The following is a 10,748-nucleotide window of genomic DNA, read 5'->3' as shown; positions in this document are numbered from 1 at the left end:
AACTCTGCCTTAAAAATATTCAGTACTTTGAAGGTGCAAACACGACTGAAAACAGTAATTGGGAAGGGAAGAGGCAAAAAGAGTGAAAGCAAAAACGCTAAAGAGTGGAGCTACAAAAAAAGCCTAAAACACCCTTAGTTAGTTTGTGAGAAACATGATCATGCAAGCTGTGAAGCAGAGTCACGGATGCACAGCCAGCCCACCACACGCCTGCTTTGGAAGGGATAAATTTCAGCTGTCTCAGCAGCTTTTGGCAAAGCTGACAGAGCTTAGGGGTGCAGGTTCCTCCTGTCAGGCCTGCCGTGACAGGGCAGAGCCAGCTCCCAGCAGCACACTGCAACAAAACCGTCACTGAAGAGTCTTAAAAGCTTAAGAAAATGGATTTAAAGGAGTTCCAAGGCTGGTGGGAAACTGCAGTGGGTGGAAAAGTGAACTGTGCCACTGGTTGAGTGTCTTGAGCAATTCAGCCAAGAGCTGGAGGCCTCTGAGGAACGTCACAGAGCACCACAGAAACCACACCAGGCTCAGAGACAGGAAGGCTTTTGCCTTTCATCAGCAGATGTGAGGCACTCACACCAGCAGGAGCTGAAACCATTGAATTCTTTGCAAAAATATGCAATGGAGTGCTCCTAAGGAAGGCAGGCGAGTTCCAATGCCAGCCCTCTTCCTTGAGGACACTCATTTCTGCCAGAGTGGCACAAGGAGATGGGTCACCACGTTCATTCCTGGCTCAAAGACATGCCAATTCAAGCAAGGCAGACATGGTGTTAAGGTAAACTGGACAAGCTTGGCTCTCATTTTGATGTGAACAGGAGACAGAATTACACCACTACAAATTCTGTGCAAGCTCAAGACTTGGTGGCCGTGGGGGTGGTGAACAGCCCTGTGCTGACCGTGCGAGAGCTTCAGCCAGTTCTGACAAAACCAAAAAGCCAAAACACCAGCCACACAACAAAGTAGACAGCAAATACTAATTCCCTGCAGAAAAAACAGCTGAAGCACACTGAACAGCAGCGTTTCTTTCACAACTTTGTGCACAATGCAGCCCTTTTCATGAAGGAAAGTGCCATGTCAAGCTCTCAGAGCTGCAGATCACAACTACTGCAGAATGCTGTCGTTTTGTGCCACTCTGTGCTGGTTTGTATTGAATTAGCACACACCACTTTCTGCACTGTTCCTTGCCCTCATGTAATATGTATGGGGTTCCATCACTAATTCATGGTTTAGGAGCTCTCTACTTTCTCTAGAGCAAGGGTCAGGGGTAAACTGTAGGTTTTTATATCTTTTCATGCAAAAAAAGTTGAACCAAACCAAAAGCCTCAGCACAGAAAGCTTGAGTTGGTACATTTGTGTCTGGGTAGGTGGGTGAGTGGGAATGGGGTAGGATAGAAAAACAGCACAGCAAACTTCAGTGAGGCACATCCTTAACTCCAGAGTAACCTACCACCAAGAAAAAAGAAACACAAAAACAACAAAAATTCACAAAGAAAATACCACATTCCAATATTTCTACCTGCAGTGTTAGAGGTGCTCTGTGGGCTTAGTAGAGTCTTTGGCAATTGAACTGCTCCCAGGCAGCAGGAGAGCCAAGCAAAACACTCCTGCAGCTTCAGAGCCTCTCTGAGCCTGCAGGAAGGATGCTGGGCTTAGGACTGTGAGGAGTTAACAATTCAATCTCCAATATTGGAATTGTTACAGGCGGAGAGCAGCGGGAAAGGAGTGGCTGCTCCCTAGGTGTGCTCAGTGTGAGTCACTTCTCAAACAGCAGAGTCAGTCACAGGCTACAGGGCCCCAGAGCCTCTCCCACGGGCCAGGACTCACCACTGAAGATTCTGGTCACAGCCTGATTTTCTGGGCTTTCACAGCTTTTGTCACTTGTGAGCTGCATCCAGGCAAGGTTCTCCTGCCCAGATTGAGTTAAACATAAAATTGACACACACAGAGCAACTGTCCGGGCTTAATAAAGGTAGAAAAACCTCAACTAAAGAACTGGGGTGCACTTTAGCTTAAAACTTCTTGAACTTGAAATTTTATTTTTTTAGTTATACTCGTTCATTCCTCTCTCTGAAATCCCTGGTACAAGATTCTATTATTAAAGTGATACAATTAAATAAACAAAACTAGGATTTTTTATCAATTAGTGGTGCATGAGTGCCCACTGCAATGGTCAGAATAGCAGAAAGGCTGAAATAATTAAAAACAAGAGAAAACAAAAAAATCAATTCAGAACCCCTGAGATACCACTCTTCTGTTGCATATTTTACAGATATTTTTGACCATCTGGACACTCAGAAACTTCAGTATGTACAACTCCAGCTGAGGAGCTACAGAGGAGTTATAGAGGAGTTATGAGAAGTCCAGCAGAGGTTTAATGATCTTGACTTCTTGGCCAAGCAAATGAGACCAGAGGAAGCTCCATTTTGCCGTAATTTGATTGCTGTTGGCACCCAAACATCCCAGCAAGCTCTGCAGACTTCACCCGTGCAAAGTTCTCTCCTACAGAGAGCTTATGAGCAAAAAGTGCTGCTTTTAGAATTACAGCCTAAATTAAATCACCTGCTGCTGTGCAGCTTTAATTGGCCAACCTGAAATGACATCTGAGCTGGCTGGTTTGCCTGTTTAGACACTTTTTTTTCCTTTCAGGAAACTTCCCTTCAATCAGAACACTCCTCATACCCAACAAAATGTGGAATGTAATAGTTCCCAAGAATGATAGAATGGATTGGATTGAGAGGGACCTCAGGGGTGATCCCACATCTGGGAATGGTTGGCATCTGACTCCATGATTCAGAATGCTGAACAATTGCTTTATTAAACTATATTATATGACATTAATACTATATTGTAACTATACTAAAGAGATGCTATACTATACAAAAGATACATAAGAAAGAAAATCCCATGACTGTCTCAGGCACAGCTTTTGTGATTGGCAAAGGGATCAAAACAATCCTCAGCAGAATCCAATTGACAAATCACTGCAGGTAAACAACGTTCCTAACACATTCCACATGTGTAAAACAACAGGAGCGGAGAACGGAGAGAAGAATTGTTTTCTCTCAGGTTGGGATTCCTAGGAAATTTCCTTGGGAAGAGAGCTCCAGCCCCTGCCATGGGCATGGCCACCTCCCTCTGCAGCAGCTGGCCCAAAGGTCCATCCAGCCTGGCCTTGAATCAGTGACAGGAGTTGGTTTTGCCATTCAAATTCCCCTTGGCACAACATCTGTTCCCACAGGAGATCCCCTTTACTCCTTCCCTTCGTGCTCCTGGGTTTGGGGTAATGGCAGCAGATCAGGCCTGGCCTGGCTTTTTCCAAATTCCACCCAGCCAGGTTCAGAGCTCACCATGAATCCCTGAGAGACTCCAGAAGAGCTGGGGCTCTGGGAGAAGGCTGGGATTCCTAGGAAATTTCCTTGGGAAGTTGTGCCTGCTGCTCTCTTGGAAGAGAGCTGTGGCTACACCACTCCAGCCCCTGCCATGGGCATGGCCACCTCCCTCTGCAGCAGCTGGCCCAAAGGTCCATCCAGCCTGGCCTTGAATCAGTGACAGGAGTTGGTTTTGCCATTCAAATTCCCCTTGGCACAACATCTGTTCCCACAGGAGATCCCCTTTACTCCTTCCCTTCGTGCTCCTGGGTTTGGGGTAATGGCAGCAGATCAGGCCTGGCCTGGCTTTTTCCAAATTCCACCCAGCCAGGTTCAGAGCTCACCATGGAATCCCTGAGAGACTCCAGAAGAGCTGGGGCTCTGGGAGATGCTGCAGGGATGTGAGCACCTTGGAGCTGCCCCCAGGAATTCCCTCCTTCCCTCTCATCCGGAGCCCAGCAGAGCCAAACAGGAGTGGGGCAGGGACCAGAGCTCTGGCAGGGCACCCAGCCTCGTGGGAGAGACCCAGGGGAGCCAGACCTGGGGGGACAGCAGCCCCTGCTCGTGTCTGAGGGCACAATTCCATTCTCAGGAGCAGCCAGCACCACCAGAGCTCTGTGCCCAAAGGTGTGCCCATTGTCCAGCCATGGGGACACCTCCTCTTTTGGCTCATCCTCGCTGTGCAAACGAGTTGTCCCTCCAAAAACCACACCACAGCAACAGCATCTGCAATATTGTTATGAGCAGGGCACCAGCACATTCCCTCGACCACTGCTTAGCTCTGCATTCCAGCTGGCTTTAAAAATCAACTCTAGAGCACAGCTCCTGCAGAGCTGCAGGGAAAGGGAAACTAAAGGGCTTTTTTTATCCCCTCAGATGTGTGTAGTTACAAGGCCCCAGGCTGTTTTCATTACCTGGCAGGAGGAAAGTGCCTGTCATGCAATGCAGCTGAACCTACTGCTGTACTTTCACCTCCATTTCTTGCTTCCTACTCAAGCATGTGCAAAAAGCACTTTCAAGCTCTGACGCTGTCTGTGAGCAAGATCATTTTCCCATTGTCAAGCTTTCAAGCCCAACAGGAAAGGAACTACAGCCCACACCTCTTACTGCAGCCACAAAAATAGCTCATATGGCATAGTTTTTAATTTTTCACACTCTTTGCTAATTCTTTCTATTCACAACTCAATTGCCCTGGAGCAGAACTCATTGACAACAGATGCTCTCTGTTAGTAACTAAACAAGCCCAGGACTGAAAGGCTCCAAAGTGCATCCAGTCCACCTGTAAGGGTGAAATGGAGGTGAAAAACCTTCCAGCTCATTGGCGCAGTGCAAATCCTCTTGTCCACCTTGCACTGCAACATTTAAGCTTTTGCCACAAAGATGGACATTGGAAAGCCATTCATACATTTGTGTATATATATAGGTGTGTGTGTACACATATGAGTGTAGAACTTATGCCCTAAAAAGAGAAAATCATGTAATTTAGAGGGGATGCATTTTATTTGGAAGTTGGCAATAGCATTTTAATCTGCTATTTAATAATGAGTTAGAAAATATTAATTTTAATCCAGTTTGGCCTGGCTAAATGTTCCAATATAGCATGTAGTCTGCAAAATGTTAAACTTCAGTGAATGTGAAAAGTATTGCCTGTACAGATGATTTACTCAAGTACTTTTACAGCACAACACTGGCAGCAGGCAGCACTTACAAACAGTCCCCTGAGGCAAGACTCTGCTTAAGAAGTTAATTACCAGGTGAGACTGACCTGGACTCTGGTTCCCAGTTCCCAACAAACAACTAAACTTCAGTCTTTCCTCTCCAAAGAAAAAGAAGTGAAAGAACAGCAGGGTCAGAAAATCTGCTCTGAAATGTTACAGTCTGAGTGCATATCAAGGGTAATTTTTCAGAATACTGAATATTGCTTTTCTAGGAAGCTCAATAACACACACAGCTCAAAATGTTAGGGCAGGTAAATCCAAGCAGAGCCTACCAGCCCACATCACGTGTATTCAAATTATTTGAGCCCAAAGACATCCCAGACAGTGGCCAGGAGTCTGTTGTTCAAAACCTGCAATACAATCAAATTTCACTTCCAGCCTTTGTACCTTTTATCTTCCCTCAGATAGTTCATTTTGGCAGAAGAGAATTCAACAGCCTGAGACATCACCCTGCAGCAATTTTACATTTAACTAAAACCAATTCCTGCAGGAGCAAAAATCAGTGTTTGCAATAATTTGATAAAGCATTTACTTCCCAAACACAATCTCAAAGGCAGTTACAATTTCCACCCTAAAGAACAGGACAGCAGTAGAAAGACTTTAAGAGCAGTGATTTACCATTTACCTTCCTTTTTAACTTTCATTTTCCACTCTTCTTCCAGCCAGGTGCAAATACTCCCAACAAGCTCAGCAAGTTTCATTTAATCCAGTTGTATAAAATCAGACACTTTTTTACCACCTTCCCATTCCTTTTAAGCAGAGTATTTCCTGCTATCATAAGGTAGCAGGGCAGAAGGCTTTAGACAAATCTCAAGGAGTAATTTCTGCAATAAGACTGAAATATTTCCTCCCATCTTCCACCATCTCCCGCCTACATTCTGTGTCCTTCTCCACCTCTGCCTGACTTCCTAAGGGATCCTGTGAAACTGCTGCTGCTGCTGAAGGGAACCAGCAAGTTTCTAGAAGGGTGACTGAGAAGATGCAGCAACCATCAGCTCTCAAAAGCCCAGAATGGAGCAGGAGACAGAGACACCCTGGGCAGGAAGGCTGGCAGCAGGCACCCTCAGTTCCAGGGGATGGCAGCCCTTTCTTTCAGCATCACTTGAGGCACAGCTGAACTCCTCCTCGTTCTGCCCCAGGCAGTCACTGTGCAACACCTCTGTCTTTTGGCAGCACCACATGCCAGTAATTACCTGTTCTAAACTCTCCCACCTGGGTTTCTAAAAATAACAAGGTGATCTCAACATAGGAGCCAGCCCATGTGGCATAGGTGGGAAGAGGAGTTAAAAGAAAGATGACCTGTATGAAGATTTTATGCTTTAAAGGTTATAATCATCCCTCAGGATGCAAGTCATCATCTTCATTTGTCATGTTTTAATAGATTTATGACAGCAAATGCAAAAACCATTTCAGTGTGCTGACAACAACCTCTCAGGATTACGAAGGGTGTTGCTGGGAGTGTGCAGGTGACACTGGCTTTTCCACTTGGGATGTTTTTTCTGGATCTGAAGTGCCTGAGGAGATGGCTCTTCAGGCAGTTATCTTACCATGCCACCACACTCCCAGCTTAACCCCAAAAGATGCCTGCCATAAAAGGGTTCATTGCTAAACCTGCATGCCAAGCACCTGGAAAGCTCCCACAAGTGAAAGGAGCATCTTTTTCCAAGTTGTTCTTTCAGCTTCCATGACAGCAACACTGATCACTGCTGGCTCCCAGGATAATAACATTTCAAAAAGACAGGAAGCAAAACCCCCAAGTTTCCACCAGAATGGCTAAAGTGACAAGACTGCATGAGTTTAAAACAAAGAAAAAAAGAAGTGTCAAGAAGAACTGACAGATGTTTTTGCACCTAGTTAAAAAAGTTAATTTCTAATGAGAAGCAAGGTTATTTGGTAAGTGTTAGGACAACATTTAAAGAGAAAAACAACAATTGTTTCCATATTGTGTCTGAGTTTTCAGAGCACTTTTCTTTTTACCAAGCCATATTAAAAATATTTCAGCTCATTAATTCAGACATAATTATTATAGTATTTTCTACCAACAGATTATCTCCTATCAGTATTTTCCCTGCTTTCCCTGCAGAGACTGATAAAACAGGGAGATCACTTAACACTTGCAAACATGGAACTGTTCTCTGTCTCTCTAACCAGAGGACTGCTATAAAAAAGCCTTCACAGAATACTATTGGAGTGGAAGTCCCTACAGTATCTTCAGCCACCTCATGTCCCATGGAATTTCAAGTCACATTTCCTGCTCTTTGAACTCCTGTACAGGTGCTGAGCACCACACTGGCTCTGAAGTGCAGAAACCATGTGGAATTCAGGAGCCAGACTTACTGGGCTAAGTGCAGCACATTCCCATTAAAAATGGATAGACTTGGTTTTCACACTGGCTCTGAAGTGCAGAACCCCCGTGGAATGCAGGAGCCAGAAAAGCAGCAGCTGCCCTGTCCAGAGGGTGACTTACTGGACTAAGTGCAGCACATTCCCATTAAAAATGGATAGACTTGGTTTTCAATTAGAGTCACCAGAGTGGGAGTTACCCCGCATGCTTTTCTTTCCAAATAAAATATTTATCACAGGAAAACCACAGGTGTCACTGACAAGGAGAGATTAGCTGTGACTTAAAACCACATACCTGGATTGAAAAGTGGTGAGGCATGCTCTGCTTGCTAAGTAACCTTAAAAGTGCCTGTGTTAGCCCAGGCAAATTAGAAGCCTTTCATTTGTTTCCAAGAAGTAGAATTTAACAGTATTAGCTCCAAAGTGGCATTTTCCCTACAGTGCCTGGCGTTAATGAAGTTTTTACAGTCAAGGGCATCCAATCTTTTTGTCTCAAGTCAGCTGAGTGGGTGGCAAGAGCAGAGGCACCAATGGCAGGGTCTGGGGTGGGGAAGGAAAACAAAGGAGCCAAGAGTTTTGAAGAGTTGGTTCACTCCATAAAATACGCCAGTACCAGGACTTACTGAAGCATATTTCAATCCAGAGCTCAGGTCTTCCTTTTCAAAAAGCTTCTTCAGCAAGAGGACATGGAACCCAAGACCTGAACACAGAAGCTGCCTACTGGATTGTCACTGTTGCAAAGTGGCAGAGAGGAAAAAGGTGATTATTGTGAGTCCTACATTAATTGTGGCCTGAAGTTCCCTTGAATCCTTCCCCTATTACTAGGCACAAGATTCTGAACCTATGTGCTGTGTGTATCGTGCAACAAATAGCAGGTTTCTGATCTAAATTGGGAGATCCTTTATGAGACAGGAAAGGTTAGATGGGTTTGAAAGACAGGCAAAAAAAAACCCCAGCCAGTCTCTCTCCAAGTAAAGGTGATTTCATACAGTTGGAGAACACATGAGAACAAATATTAGCCATATTCAGCCTCCTCCTCCCTTAATTTAACCATTTCCTTTTGTTTCCACAGGTCTCTCCCACCCCACAATGTGACTACTTTTGCAAAGTCTCTGCTTATTTTAAGCATTTGCCTTATGATTCTGAATCATACTGAGAAAGCTGTATACTAGAGGAAGTCAAGTCTCCTGGCTTTAGATTCTTGAATTCCACCCAAGTAGGTGCCTAAAACAGCAAGCACAACTATTTGTGTCCTGGACATCCAGTTCTGGGATAATTTCATCAGGAATGAAGGAAAGGATGAGCAGCTGAGTTTCATAAAGATAAAAATAATTCAATTTATTGTGTCATCTTGAATGTGGATTAAGGCTGACATACAAAAGTCAATAGTATCTAAGTACTGAATCATTTTCACCAAGGTGGCAAATCAGATGTTTGCTGATGAACACAAGAATAGCACAGCTCCTTTCTGCTGCTGGTGGACTGGACTGCTGTTTCTACACAAAGGACACAGCAGGAACTCCTACGATAAGGGGCAAGGGCAATTTAAGATTTAATGCTCATTCTACACGCCAGAATATTGTAACTAAGTGGTGGTTTTCATTTTTTAACTTCTAAGGATCTATGGCAAGTTTCTTTTTTTTCCATATGCCCATTAAGAAGTGAAAGAGGCCTTGCTTCTCCACGTCAGGCTACGAATTTTCCAAAAGTGAGAGTGGCTACAGAATCCCAATCCTCAAAGGTCTAACACTTCAATTAGAGTGATATTAAAGGCTTATGGTAACAATCCCAACACTTGAGGTTAATGCCTGTAAGTGAATCAAGAATTAAAAAGTCCCATTCACCCTACCTAGGGCCCATGGCTCCAAGCATTCCAGCATTAATGTGCTGGAACTTGTGCTTTCACCAATTAGTCACGGTTCCTCCTGCTCCCCGTAGTAAGAATAAAAGCTGCTCAGAGCTGTCATTGTTCCATATTCCAGAAGACACTTGCATAATTACTAATTACCTATCAGTGAGTCACAATAGCTGTGGAGCAGGGAAAGCCAAAGCTCCTGCACTGAAGAGAAGCATTGGGATAACACGAAGGAGAAAAGCATTTATAAATATCTTGGAAGTGAAGTGGGGTTAAATTTAGTTTGAGATGGCAGAGCAGCAGCTCGGTTACACAACCTTTAACTGGAAGTGCTCTGCAGCAGAAAGGAGGCCAGAGCTGCCTGAGGGGCTGAGCAATGCTCCACAAGAGAGGAAGGAAACCTGGAACTGAAAGTGCAAAGTGAGACCTGTCAACTTGTGCTTCTGCATTTATGATGGTAGGGCACATCGTGAAAATCAGAGCTGACAACTGCCAGCAGCTCCACTGCTGCTGGGGATTTACTAAAACACACAGCCAGTGCCTCCAGGCCAGACAAAATCTGCTGTGCTTCAGGACAAAGAGATTGACAAACAAAAATACACTTCAGTACATTTCTCCAGAGCAGGGATTCTTTGGTGGCTTTTCTTCATTTCTGTTTTCAACTCTGCTCAACAGGCTGGGAAATATGTACAATTATGGGAAGTTTTACTTCCCAGCTCAGTGCTGGGTGCTTCTCAATCCAAGTTACCTTCACAAACCTGTTCTGTGCTTCTCAACAACACAGGATTTACACTGTACTATGAAGAAAGGGCAAAATGTTCAACAGCACAAGGCATAGGGGACAGCATCTTAAAATCTTTGCTTCCAAGTTTGAATTTGAGACCAGCAAAAACCATCTCGGTTTGGTTTTTTAGTCGTAAAGGAAAAGTTTAAGCTTAAAGCTGGCAGACCCCAAACCACAGCTTGCAGCTCTTTAGGATTGTATTATTGACCAAAAAAAGGAGGAATCTGTGAAAACTGAATATTCCAACAAATAAAAGACAAAACCCACAACATTTTGGTGATGCACTAATTTAATGCTACCTTTCCCTCCCTCACCACGAAATGCAGATGCCCTAAATAACTGGAGTTTATTGAAATGTTAATCCTAAAGCTTCTGCAAAACCACAGTACCTTTTTTTAAACCACATGAAAATGCAGATGGGTTCATGCTATTTAAATAAATGTGAAACTAATTGTACAAATGAACAAGCAATGACAGCGAGGGGAAAAGAGGCTGACACACAAAACAGTGACCATGACCAGGGATACCTCGCCCTGTGTTCTGACAACAGCTCATGAAGGTTTAGATTCTGGGGGTTTGGTGGGCTTTTTGGGGTTATGTTCTGGTTTGTGATTGTGAAGTTTTTCTATTTTGCTTTTTTCAAAGTTCACAGGACCCAATAACTTGATTTTAACAGTTTCTCA

Source organism: Passer montanus, unplaced genomic scaffold, assembly GCF_014805655.1.
Source record: "Passer montanus isolate IOZ18808 unplaced genomic scaffold, ASM1480565v1 scaffold54, whole genome shotgun sequence".
Lineage (NCBI taxonomy): Eukaryota > Metazoa > Chordata > Aves > Passeriformes > Passeridae > Passer > Passer montanus.
The sequence above is the reverse complement of the archived record's forward strand: the minus strand, read 5'-3'. Positions refer to the sequence as shown.